Genomic DNA, 13705 nt, shown 5'->3' with positions numbered 1-13705 from the left:
AAGGGATAGAGTCAACCTTACTCTCACTGGATTTGGGTTGAGCAAAGAATAACATGCATTCATTAGGTATCTTACCCTACAGGTAAGTTGGGGGGAGAAGGGGATAGAGGGGGAAATGATAGAAGGGAAGACAGATTGGGTGAGGGGTTAGTCAGAAGTAAATACTTTTGAAAAGGGACAGGGTCAAAGGAGAAAATTGAATAAGTGGGGGATGGGATATGATGGAGGGAAATAGTCAGTCTTTCATAACATCACTATTGTGGAATTGTTTTGAATAATGATACATGTATAACCTATATTGAATTGCTTGCATTCTCAAGGAGGGAAGGTGGGGAGGGAAGAAGGGAGAAATTTGGAAGTCCAAGTTCTAAAAACAAATGTTAAAAACTCTTTTTACATGCAACTGGGAAATAAGATATATAGGCAATGGGCTATAGAAATCTATCTTGCCCTACAAGAAAGTAAGGGGAAAGGGGATGGGGGCAGTGGGGTGATAGAAGAGAGGAAATACTGGGGAAAGAGGAATCAGAATACATGGCATGTTGGGGTAGGAAGGAGGGTAGAGATGGGGAGAAAATTTGTAACTCAAAATCTTGTGGAAATGAATGTTGTAAACTAAAAATTTTCTTTGAGATATTTGGCTTTTTGTTCCTCCAGATGAATTTTTATTACTTTATTTAGTTTTATAAAATAACCCCTTAGTAATTTGATTGCTATAACACTATCAACTTGACAATTTTTCCCTTTTATTGCTATAGATTTTTTGTAGATTTATTTACGTACCTCTTGAGTATAATTAGGTAGGTGGCATCCATGATATTTTATATATTTTTAGTTAATTTTATAACAGCCATATAATTGTCTAAAAGATGTAAAACATACAAGATCTTTTTGAGTTTAATTTTTGTGGATTATGGAAACAAAAACATTTTGACTTGGAGGAAAGACTCTACTCCAACAACATTACTCATACATATGAATATATATATGTATATAATTTCTCAATGAATGCAAGCACAAACATAACTATGTTTCAAGATCCTATGTTTAAGGTATAAAACAAGGAGACTGTCATCAAAGATATTTTTTCTGTATTTTATAAAGGGTCTTTCACAGAGTCCGAACAGAATAGGGGTTCTTAGCAGATGGAATGATAGTCCAGATGTTCTAGTTTGCAGATGACCTAGTCCTGATTTCCCTAAATACTGAGTTCAGCCTAGACATTTACACAAGAAATAGCAAGTGGATGAATATTGTAAACTGCACAAAGTGTAACATGCATTTGGATGGACAGCACATTGAGTTAGTTTCTCATTTCATACCTCTAGAAGACACTTTACTAATGGACAGTAAGCTGGACCTAGAATTACATAAAGGGAAGAGAGTATACAAGATTACAACTGGAAAGCTACGTCTCATTTTTTAATAATCACAAGATGTTGCTTGACGCACGAACACACACACATGTATACACATGTACATACAAAAGCCTTTCAACATCAATATTAGAATCTGAGCTCATAGTGAATGTAGAAAGAATCTAATGTTTAACTTCTGAAACCACATATTGAAAACGCCCAGGAAGGACATAGCCAAATTTAAAAGATTCCAAGTGTTGCAGGGTTTGGACTGGAATATAATTCCCAGAATGATGAGCTTGTATCCTGGCCACTTCTAGGGAAATAATTCAGTGCTGATGGAATTGGGCTCTTTGGAATAATGAAGGATTCACTTTATTGATAGTTTAGCAAGAAGGAGCACTGAGTCATTGGATTTTTACAAGGAGGTGATCTGATTTTATTTACCATGCATAGTAGGAGTTTTGAGCTTTCTAAATGGTTTGGAGTAGGACTGATTCCCTTCTTTCATACCCTGGGAAGAATGGCAACTTTAGGCACATCCAGCTACAGCACAAATATAGGCCTACGGAAGTATGAGTCTGAGTCTTGGGCCCTGCCTGCTACTTCTGTTTTATTTCTCTCTTAAGTATAAATGACTAAATATGGATCTCAAGACCTATTAGTCTGAGAGGTATGGATTCTGAGTCCCTCAGTTGGAACTTACTGATGGCCAGAGGACTTTCTGTGTCAGCGACAATGACTACTAGTGAGAGACATCCCGATTTTTAAAAAGACATGGACCGGGAGGGAATTATTTGGACTTTACCAAGCGAAAGTGAAGTATCAAGTGCCTTCAAACTGCATCACAGTTTAATATCTGAGATATCAAAGTCCAGAACAGTATGTATCTTGTTCCTTCTCTAAATGTCTGTCACTGTATACTTGTTAATAGGTTTCATTTTTAGAATTTCGTTTATATGCAGAAAATAAATAGCTCTGCTAAACTAAATTTAAAGTATCCATGGAGTCTCTTTAGACTCCCTTCTTTAGGAATATTCTAGAGATGAGCCAAACCTAAGTTTTAAGTAACATTTCACTTTGAGGCTTTGGACTGGGAATGACAAAAACCAAAGAGTGTGAGGAAATGATCCTAGCTCCTCTCATTACAGTGTTGGAGGTTCCTCCAGTACTGAACTCAATATACAACTGTTTAGGTTCATAGCAGAAAGTCTGATTAATGAAGTGGGAGAGGGCACAGCATCCCAGCTCCCTTGAGCTCAGCAGTAGTTCAAATTGTTAGACAAGTCAAAGAAGAAATATACTTAGTAGCCTGAAAGAAATGGTTTATGTACTAAAGACTCACAATGGTTATGATACAAAATTAGCAATCAGGAGAAAAAATCTTGGAATATAATGGTCTAAAAGGCAAGAGGTACAGACTTACAATCAGCATTAATTTATGCAAAAATGAGTATAATCCTACACTGGAAAAAATACAATTTTAATAGAATAGAGGGTTTTCAAGCATTCCTCATGAAAAAAAACAAAGTTGGGTGCTAACTTTGAAATACAAACATGGAAGTCTCTTTACTAAAGATATCTAGAAAGGTAAATACACAAGCAATTGGAAGGGACTAAATAATGATAAAGTGCTTATATACTAATAGGAAGAGAAATGTCCATTCAAGTTATTTAAGGATCACAGAGAAAGTTAAGTACAGTAACATACAGAAACAGGGCCTGGATGTCATTTCATTTGGTTTTATTGACTTTAACAGAGAGAGAGAGACAGAGAGGCAGAGGCAGAATAGGGAAGAAATGTGGGGCGTGGACAACTTGTGATGGTTTCTCTTAGCAGAACTGGAAAAAAGAGGTTTGAACACATGTATAAAGTTGGACATAGAATTACATTAAACTTAAAAAAAAGAAAAGAAAAAGAAGAAGAAAAGTAGTATCAGGGAAAGGTAAGAGGAGGGGTATGAGAGATTAACATCAAGAGACTGTAGCATCATAAAGATGGAGTTAACAAGGTTCAAAATTGAACTTTTTAAAATAAAGAGGGAAGGCTTTTTGGATGTAAAGGAAACATTTTACATCTTAGGAAGTTTCATGAAGTTATTCAAAGCTCAAGGATGTATGAAGAGTCCAGTGAGATAACAATTTAGGCCCAAGGCATGGACTGCTTTCTTCTCATTTATTCTTTTGCATAAGAAACAAAAGGGGTTGAAGAACTATAATTGGCCTTTGTACCATAAGCAAAGCTAGAGTTTCCTCACTGAGAGAAGCAAACTTTGAACCAGGAAATATTTATAAATAAGAAGGTAGAAAATTTCAGAACTAAGACAGTCAAAGATGTGGGGCTTCTGTCATTCCTAAATTAAGGTCATTGCCTTTACTAAAAGAGCACTATAACACTTTATCTGAAAAGACCTTACTAATACCTAGATGAGTAAGAGGCTGAAGGTGGTAAAGACTGTAGTTGTTCAATAAAAAGTGAGCTCAGGGAATCTAATGGATTGCCCTTTCCCAGTACTGATGTCATGTCCTGTGAAGAGACCAGAAGCTTAGGCATGTTTGACCCAGAACAAATAGCTGCATCCTAATAGCAGAGCAAATATCCTAGCTTTGTTTGGCAATGGCTGCCCTAGAGCAGAGTAATCTGTTTGGATTAGCCTAGTACCAGTCAAGTCCATGAGGGTGCAGCTTGCTAGCCAAGTGACCTGTCTGACCCACACTGGTAAAGAATTGATTCATACAGATCAGCTATACCCTTTAAAGAGTTAGCCCAACTGAGCAATGAGATGACTTATTCACAACCAATGCTAGTCAGTCAGATTTCTTGAGGTCCCTTCAGAGAAAGAAAGTTCACTGAGAACTTAAAGTTCTGAAATTGTGAATTGTCTTGGCCATATATGTTTCCTACCTCACTGTACTTGAAACTCATGCCTATTCTCTACCCCCTCCATGTGTTTATTTTGGAAAGTGTGCCCTAGGATTTTAGGGAAATGCTTTGTAACTAGTGCTACAAACGATTGTTATAAACTATTGGTAACTTTGCGACTATGGCACATGAAGATACTCCTTTGTTAATGAAATGAATCTACTGACCATGAAGGAGAAGGAAGTATGAGGGGTATTAAGAGAGTAGCCACCCACAGAGTGGACCCTAGAACCTTGAGAACATTAGCTATGATTCCTCTGGGGATCCAACTTGCTCATGCCAGCACAGGTTGGGAGAGTGAACTCAGATGGAATTTTACAAGTAGAAATTATAAAAATCAGAGAAGAAATATACAATATTGAAAAACAAAATGCAATAAAATTATTGCATTGATAAATTAAAAGTAGGAGTTTTAAAAAATCTAATAAAACTGTATAAACATTTAAATAGTCTAATAAAAAGGAAAGGAAAACTAAATTGCCAATATAAAAAAAATTGAAAAGAGGAGAATTCCCAACAAATAAAGAGAAAATGAAAAAAAAAACATATATTAGAACAATTTTTTCCCAATTCAAGGCCAACAAAACTGAGGATAATTTATATCAAATAAATAAATACAAATAAAATAAAATGCCCATGTTAACAGATCAAGAAAAAAAAATGTGAATAGCAATCTCAGGAAAAGACACTGAACAAGTTATAAAGTAATTTCCACAGTGGCAAATGGATTTATAAGTAAATCCTATCAAACTCTCAAAAAAGAATTATTATTTTTACATTTTTACATAAAATGTTTGCAAAAAACATGGAATCTTATCAAACTTCTTTTATGAGACAAACACTATCTTGATACCTAAACCAGGGAGAGGCAAGACTAGGAAAGAAATGTGTACTTAATATCTCTTATTAATATTAATGCAAAATATTTTTAAAATAATAGAAAAAAAAAACCTATATACTTAAAAAAAGATTACACACTGTGACCAGCTTGGATGTATGCCTGCAATGTTGTGTTAGTTCAATAATAGGATGACTTTCAACAGAGGAAACCATATTAAAAGCAAAAATACAAAATCACATTGTTATATCAACAAATGAAAAATAAATTAGAGGCCTTTCCAATAAGATCTGAATATCTGAAAGAATGAAAAAGTCTTAAATGCTTACTAGATACAAAAAACTGTGCTAAGCACTTAAGATACCAATAGACAGTCCCTGTTCTCAAGTATCTCACATTCTAATGGGGAGAGACAAAACAGAGAAGAGGTTTCTGCTGCAGGTCAATTTGAAAGATCTAGTCGCCTTTAAGATACCCTGACATTGCAGATATTAATGCCTCTTCTTTAATGCCACTTCCATTGATAAAATCCTATCTGTTCCTGATGTTGAGCTGTTTGCCAGTAGCAAAGACCTTCCTTGGTGATGAGAAATATCATTTTTGGTTCTTTCATAGCTGTGACTGCAAAGGAGATGGCGGCCTGCAAAGCTGCAAAAATATTGGTTGTCTGGTCACATTTCCACAAGTAAAACCTCCCACTCATCTGGTATCAATGTAATAAAAACAATACAGCACTTTAAGGTTTGCAATGTGGCAAATCACATTTGATCCTAACTACAACCCCAGGAGGTAGGTACAAATGTGTATAAATTCCTAAAGGCCAGTCTAGAAGCGGTTAGAGTTGGTAGTATGGGAAATATAAGGGCCTAATGAAGATCTAAGAAACTCTGATATCCAAAGAGAAGGCAAGGGGACTAATAACTTGTTTTATTTCTAAATAAGGACCTGTGTTTTCATTGGTATAGGGAACATTCAGTGTGAGAGCTCCCCACCCTAAAGCAGATTGTCAGATTTATGACTTAAGGTCTTCGAGAAGAAGTCTGAGTCATGTGACTTGTCCATGTTCACACAACTATTTGTGTCAGGGGGTAGGACTCACACTCGGGTTTTCTCTCTATCCACTACTACATTGTGTCCTACCCATTGATTAGGATCCAGGATAAGGGATGGACCTGTGATTTCACTGGTATAAGGGAATTTCTGTATGAGGAAAGTCCCTCTACTAATTCAGGTCAGTATCTTTTTTGCAACTGATAGTCTAAGAAAAGTTGCTTAGAACACTAAGTGACCAGGGACACTCAGCTCACATCTGTCGAAGGCAAGACTTGAACCAAGATTCCGCTGGCATTAAGACTCTCTCTATTCATTGTGCAACATTTTCTCTCATCTACTAATTACTAATTATTTAAACGGCAAGTGGCAAAAATGATTATACAGAAAACCTCAGCACACTTGTAAAATCCACTACAGGACAGCTTGTAGGATTCCCTCCATGTCCTCCTAGTTAATGGCTCTTTCTGAGCACTCCTTCTTTGGGCACATTGATCAGTCCAAAAGCTTCTACCCTGGTGCCCAAGCTCACACCTATAACTGTCCTGCACTGGGCAAGGAAACACCCTTGATAATACGTGGGATGGAAAATGGTGGCTTTGATCCTTTGACATTTCAAGGAGTCTGTCTGGTGGGTGATCCCCACCCCCCACCGTCCTCACTCTGGATGTAGAGGTAAAGTGGAAATTAGTCTTCATGAAAAGGATTTCTGAATCCGAGACAAATCAGGGGAGTTAAAAAACCCTCAGGGAGTGGGCAGAGAAATCACTAGCAGGATGTAGCAAAATGTTTATCTTTCAAGCCACCAAGTGTACAAATCAGCCAGTCCTAGTAGGGGCTGGCGCTATGCATTTCCCCCCTTGTGCTTCTGCCAAGCCACCTTAATCCTGACCTGCAGCATGCTTACTCCTTTTGAATGGGGCCCCTCTGGGGCTTGGGTTGTTAGTCAGTTATGCTTTCTTTCCAAGCCAGGCTGTTCAGGCAATGTCCATCTGGGCCCCTGTCAAGTCTGTCAGGCTCCTTCCCACTCTAAGTCAACAGGGTTCGGAGTAACATATGAAAATACATCAGTAGCTGCTTGGTTTTCCTGCAAATAGGAGTTTAGGGGAGGGGGTAAAGGAGAGTGGAGGAAGAAGGCCTTAGGCTAAATTATTTTTAGCTTGAGAAGCAATGTGGCCTAATGGAAAGAACACAGTGCTAGGGATCAGAAGATTTAGTTTCTATTTCTAGCTCTCTTGAATCTGGGGTCTTGGATAAGTAGGTGAAACTAATAATATAATGAAATGTTTTAAAAATTAAATATTGTGTGCCTTTCATATTTATATTACAGTCATTTATGGACCTCCACCCCTACCATGAATGCTACTTTGTATCAAAGAAATAAATTAAGCACATTCAATAAAGTAAGGGTATCTCTAATGCATTCTGCTCTTGCAGTTACCCCCATTATGTTTCATTATTTGTTCTCCATTGCTTCATTCTTCATTGCTCCTTCTGAACACAGAATTCGACTTCCTTTTAATGATATTTTCATTAACATTGTTGTCATTTTACATGTTATTCTTGTGGTTCTTTATATTTCACTCTATCAGTTCATAAAAACCTTCCCATGTTTCTCTGGATTCCTCATTATCCATAATTTCTTATCTTAAAATCATATTCCATTGTATTCATACTGTAGTCTTATTCTCCAACCATACCGTAATCCATGAGTGTACTCTTTGTTTCCACTTCTTTAATACTACAAAGAGTGTCACTATTAATGTTTCAATGTCAGGAACACTGGCTCAAAGAGTATGGACAATTTATTCAGTTTTCTTGTATAATTCAAAGTTGATAGGCAGAAACATTGGATTGCTCCATGGCTTTATCAATTGTGTGTTAGTGTAGCTGTCTTCTCACAACTTCTCCAGTATTGACTGTTCCCATTTTGTGTCTCTGAAAATTTTCAAGTTGTGATTTACAACTTGAGTTGTTGAACTCAGATCATTTATATATGTATATATCTTCCTTTTTTGTCTTTTTTCTATTTTGTTAATGATCTGACTTTTCAGTTTTGGATTTCTTTCCCCTCTTGAGTGTGGGGAGGATAGGGAGCTGATAGACTCTGGCTAATTTATGTTTCTGTATTTCTTAGTAGCCCCTTGGGAATCCTTGTCATTTTAGGAATTTTCTGTGAGGATAAAATAAAGGCTGTCACATATCCAATACTTTTCCTGATGAGATTTGGGAACCCTAAGCCATATATGCAGAAACCTCACTCTGAACTTTATTTTGAAGATTTTATTTTCTAGAGTAACTCCAGAACCAAAGAACAAAAGAGAGAAACTCTTTTAATTGAAAATTTGTCCCTCAGCATTGGGCTTAGTCTATGAGATCTCCAAGACTTAGAAGGTTCTGAGTCATGGTTTATATATGGAGAAGATAGTGTGGTATAGCTGCTAGAAATTACACTTGGAGGTTGAGTGTGTGTGGGTGTGGGTGTGTGTGCGCGCGCGCGCGCGCGCATGTGTGTGTATCTTGCAACCTTTTGGCAGTCTGGTAAAACATACAGACCCCTTCTAAGAACAATGTTTTTTAAATGAGTAAAACAAAATATATGAAAGGCATACAATTATTTTGAAATGTAGTTTTAAAAATATTCTCTAAGTTCTTGGACCCTAGGTTAAGAATCCCTGGTTTAAAGTAAAATAATCTTAAGCCAATTCATTGATACTTTTCAGACTATTTCCTTTAAGAGTCAAGATCTTCTATTTCTTAAAAAAAATGTTATTGCTTTATCTAGGTCTATAAAATATTCCCTTGGTGAGTTGTTTAGTATAGCACTAAATCTGTACATTACTTTATTAATACCATTTTTATTATGCTCTTAATACCATTCCATGAGCAGTCAAACAATCTTCATAGTGGCATGTTTTGCTATAGCCCTTCCAATTCATAAATCATCAAAAAAGGCAAGGAAGTTAAAAATAAAGAGCTAGCCAGTGTATGAATCCAGGCACCTCACATTCAGATAACGGAGTTTTCTTCATTATTTTTTCCACATTTTTTATTTAATATATTTAGTTTTCAGCATTGATTTTCACAAGAGTTTGAATTACAAATTTTCTCCCCATTTCTACCCTCCCCTCCCACTCCAAGATGGCATATATTCTGGTTGCGTTGTTCCCCAGTCAGCCCTCCCTTCTGTCACCCCACTCCCCTCCCACCCCCTTTTCCCTTTCTTGTAGGGCAAGATAAATTTCTATGCCCCACTGCCTGCGTATCTTATTTTCTAGTTGCATGCAAAAACTTTTTTGTTTGCTTTTGAACATCTGTTTTTAAAACTTTGAGTTCCAAATTCTCTCCCCTCTTCTGTTCCCACCCACCCTCCCTAAGAAGTCAAGTGATTCAACATAGGCCACATGTGTATCATTATGTATAACCCTTCCACAATACTCATGTTGTGAAAGACTCACTATATTTTGACCCTTCCTAACCTATCCCCCTTTATTGAATTTTCTCCCTTGACCCTGTCCCCTTTTGAAAGTGTTTGTTTTTGATTACCTCCACCCCCATCTGCCCTACCTTCTATCATCCCCCCTTTTTGTTATCTTCTTCTTCCTCCTTTTTTTCCTGTGGGGTAAGTTACCCAATTGAGTATGTATGGTATTCCCTCCTCAGGTCAAATCTGATGAGAGTAAGATACCCCTCACCTGACTTCTCTTCCCTTCCTACAGAACTGCTTTTTCTTACCACTTTTGTGCAAGATAATTTACCCCATTCTATCTCTCCCTTTCTCCCTCTCTCAATATATTCCTCTCTCATCCTTTAAATTTATTTTATTTCTTTTAGATATCTTCCCTTCATCTTCAACTCACCCTGTGCCTGCTCTCTTTCTCTCTCTCCATATATATATATATATATATATATATATATATATATATATATACACACACATACACACATATATATACCTACATATACACTTACATATACATATATACACATATATATACACAAACATATATATATATATATATATATATGAATATTCCCTTCAGCTGCCCTAATACTGAGGTCTCACAAATCATACACATCATCTTGCCATGTAGGAATGTAAACAAAACAGTTCAACTTTAGTAAGTCCCTTGCAATTTCTTTGTCTTGATTACCTTTTCATGCTTCTCTTGATTCTTGTGTTTGAAAGTCAAATTTTCTATTCAGCTCTGGTCTTTTCACTGAGAAAGCTTGAAAGTCCTCTATTTTATTGAAAACCCATATTTTGCCTTGGAGCATGATACTCAGTTTTGCTGGGTAGGTGATTCTTGGTTTTAATCCTAGCTCCATTGACCTCCGGAATATCGTATTCCAAGCCCTTCGATCTCTTAATGTAGAAGCTGCTAGATCTTTGATTATTCTGATTGTGTTTCCACAATATTCAAATTGTTTCTTTCTGGCTGCTTGCAGTATTTTCTCCTTGATCTGGGAGCTCTGGAATTTGGCGACAATATTCCTAGGAGTTTTCCTTTGGGGATCTATTTGAGGAGGTGACCAGTGGATTCTTTCAATTTCTATTTTGCCCTGTGGCTCTAGAATATCAGGGCAGTTCTCCTTGATAATTTCTTGAAAGATGATATCCAGGCTCCTTTTTTGATCATGGCTTTCAGGTAGTCCGATAATTTTTAAATTCTCTCTCCTGGATCTATTTTCCAGGTCAGTGGTTTTTCCAAGGAGATATTTCACATTGTCTTCCATTTTTTCATTCCTTTGGTTCTGTTTTCTAATATCTTGATTTCTCATCAAGTCACTAGCTTCCACTTGCTCCAGTCTAATTTTTAAAGTAGTATTTTCTTGAGTGGTCTTTTGGACCTCCTTTTCCATTTGGCTAATTCTGCCTTTCAAGGCATTCTTCTCCTCATTGGCTTTTTGGAGCTCTTTTGCCATTTGAGTTAGTCTCTTTTTTAAGGTGTTGTTTTCTTCAGTATATTTTTCAGTATTTTTCAGGGTCTCCTTTAGCAAGTCATTGACTTGTTTTTCATGGTTTTCTCACATCCTTCTCATTTCTCTTCCCAATTTTTCCTCTATTTCTCTAACTTGCTTTTCCAAATCTTTTTTGAGCTCTTCCATGGCCTGGGACCAGTTCATGTTTTTCTTGGAGGCTTTTGTTGTAGGCTCTTTGACTTTGTTGATTTCTTCTGTCTGTATGTTTTGGTCTTCTTTGTCACAAGAAAGATTCCAGAGTCTGAGACTGAATCTGGATGCATTTTCACTGCCTGGCCATATTCCCAACCAACTAACTTGACCCTTGAGTTTTTCAGGGGGGTATGACTACTTGTAGACTAAAGAGTTCTATGTTCCATGCTTGGGGGGGGGGGATGCGCCAGCTCTTCATTATTTCTTTTAGTCATTCCTTTTTTACTTTTGACTTGTCTTAGATCATGACTTTGAGTTTGCCTGAAGTATAAGAAGTTCTGATTTAGCTGTTAGTTTTAACTATGTTAACCTTTGCATTTCGAGTGTGTTCCTTGCAAGTACCATATTGTTAGATTTGGAGCTTCTTATTCATTCTGTTTATCCTAGTAAAAATTACAATTATGATACTTAAATATGTATTTCTTTCCATCTTATAGCTTTTCTTCACTTTGGCCTTACCCCCTTTTATGAAGAAAAAACGATGAGAGGAATATGACCAACAGCAGCGATTTACTGTTGATCTATTCTGCTACACATCGCTCTTCATCTTACTCAGTGCCTTCTCACTGGTTCTTTCTCACTTTTTTTCTTTTAATAGATACTCTATGACCCAATCTTCAAAGTTGAAGATTGTTTTGCTTCTGACTATTCCTCTCCCAACTCTTTGCTTTCTCTTAAAATTTTTCCTTGCCTCCTCCTATTTCAGTTAAGTTTAATGTATTTCCATTAAAAAAGAAAACCACCCATTTTTTCTGTGTGTTTTTATATGTTCAACATTCCTTTGTCTAGTTCTGATAAAAATGAGTCATGTTATTCCATCTTCCACCTCTTCTTGGATATTTGTTCACTCCTCTTGAACACCTCAATGATGAGGACACTCATTCTCTTCATTTCTTCCCAGTGCATTCTTTTTTTTTCTTTCCACTCATAAAACTACAAAGCAAAACAATTTTTAAAATTAAATTCTTCTGTAATTCTTGACATCATTCTGCAGTTCACAGCATTTATCTCCTTAAATTGCTCAAATATATTTACCTTTCTAGGTTTCTTTTGACTACTGTGTTTACATTTCAAAATGCCTACTCAGTTTTGCTCTTATTATCATGAGTACATGAAAGTCCGCTATTACATTAAAAGCTTATTTTTAACCCTGTATTATTACATATAACATATGGCAGGTAGGTGGGCAGGGGTTAAAGTTTTCGGTCTGATGTCAGGAAGATTCAGCTTCCTGATTTCAAATGTGGTCTCAGACTCTTGACCCTGGGCAAGTCACTTAACTGTGTTTGCCTCAGTTTTCTCATCTGTAAAAATGAGCTGGAGAAGGAAATGGCAAACCACTCAAATATCTTTGCCAAGAAAACCCCAAAGGGATCAAAAAGAGTCAGGAACAACTGAAAAAAACTAAATAATTATTATATTCAGTTTCATAAGCTGTTATTCTGTGAGCCTTTATTCTTTGTTGTTTTGAATATAATATTCCAAGTTTTTTTTCTCCTTCAAAGATTTAGCTGTTAAATCATGTATCAATATGATTGTTTCCTTCATACATGAAGTCTTTCATTCAGACTACTGGTTGTATTTTTTCTTTAACTTGGAAGCTCTCAATTTTGTCTACTTTGTTCCTAGGAATTTTCATTATGGAGTTTTGGAGTTGGTAACTGGCAGATTCTTGCTATTTTCATCTTGCCTTTTGGTTTGAGCAGTTTTCATACATGATTTCATGGTATATTATATTCAGGATCTTTCTTGGTCATGGTTTCTAAAAAACCTGATGATTCTAAAAATATTTCTCCATGGTCTGTTTTCCAGGTAAGTTCTTTTTGATAGCAGATACATTATATTTTCTTCTCTTTTTTAATTTTTAATATTGTTCAAATATTTCTTGTTGTCCTGGGCAGTCATTGAAATAAATGTCTAAGTTGGTTTCTTAATGGATTTATGGGTTATATTTTTATTTTCAGGCAATCTGTTACTGGAGTAAGTTTACTACCTTCTAAATTTCTTCATTCAATTTTTTATCCTCCAGAACACTTATTCCACTCATAATTTCATTTTAAAAAATCTAGCTAATTTCCTCCAAGTAGTCTTATAGACCCCATGCCCATGGCTAACACTTTTTTCCCATTGAAAATATATTTAGAGCTGTGGAGTTTCTCTCTTCTTCTAGGTTTATATTTGTTTGACTTGATTCATACTATTTATTTGTAATACTCAGAATCTTCTATTTACTCACATATCAATCCTCAGCTTATGATTTTGGACTTTGTTCCAGGTTCAGGTTCAGGTTCAACCACTTCCCACGTTCTTGAATGATATTGTTGGGTCATGTTTAGTCTTAACAAGGTTAGCATCTTCATT

This window comes from Trichosurus vulpecula, chromosome 4 (genome assembly GCF_011100635.1).
Source record: "Trichosurus vulpecula isolate mTriVul1 chromosome 4, mTriVul1.pri, whole genome shotgun sequence".
Lineage (NCBI taxonomy): Eukaryota > Metazoa > Chordata > Mammalia > Diprotodontia > Phalangeridae > Trichosurus > Trichosurus vulpecula.
The sequence above is the reverse complement of the archived record's forward strand: the minus strand, read 5'-3'. Positions refer to the sequence as shown.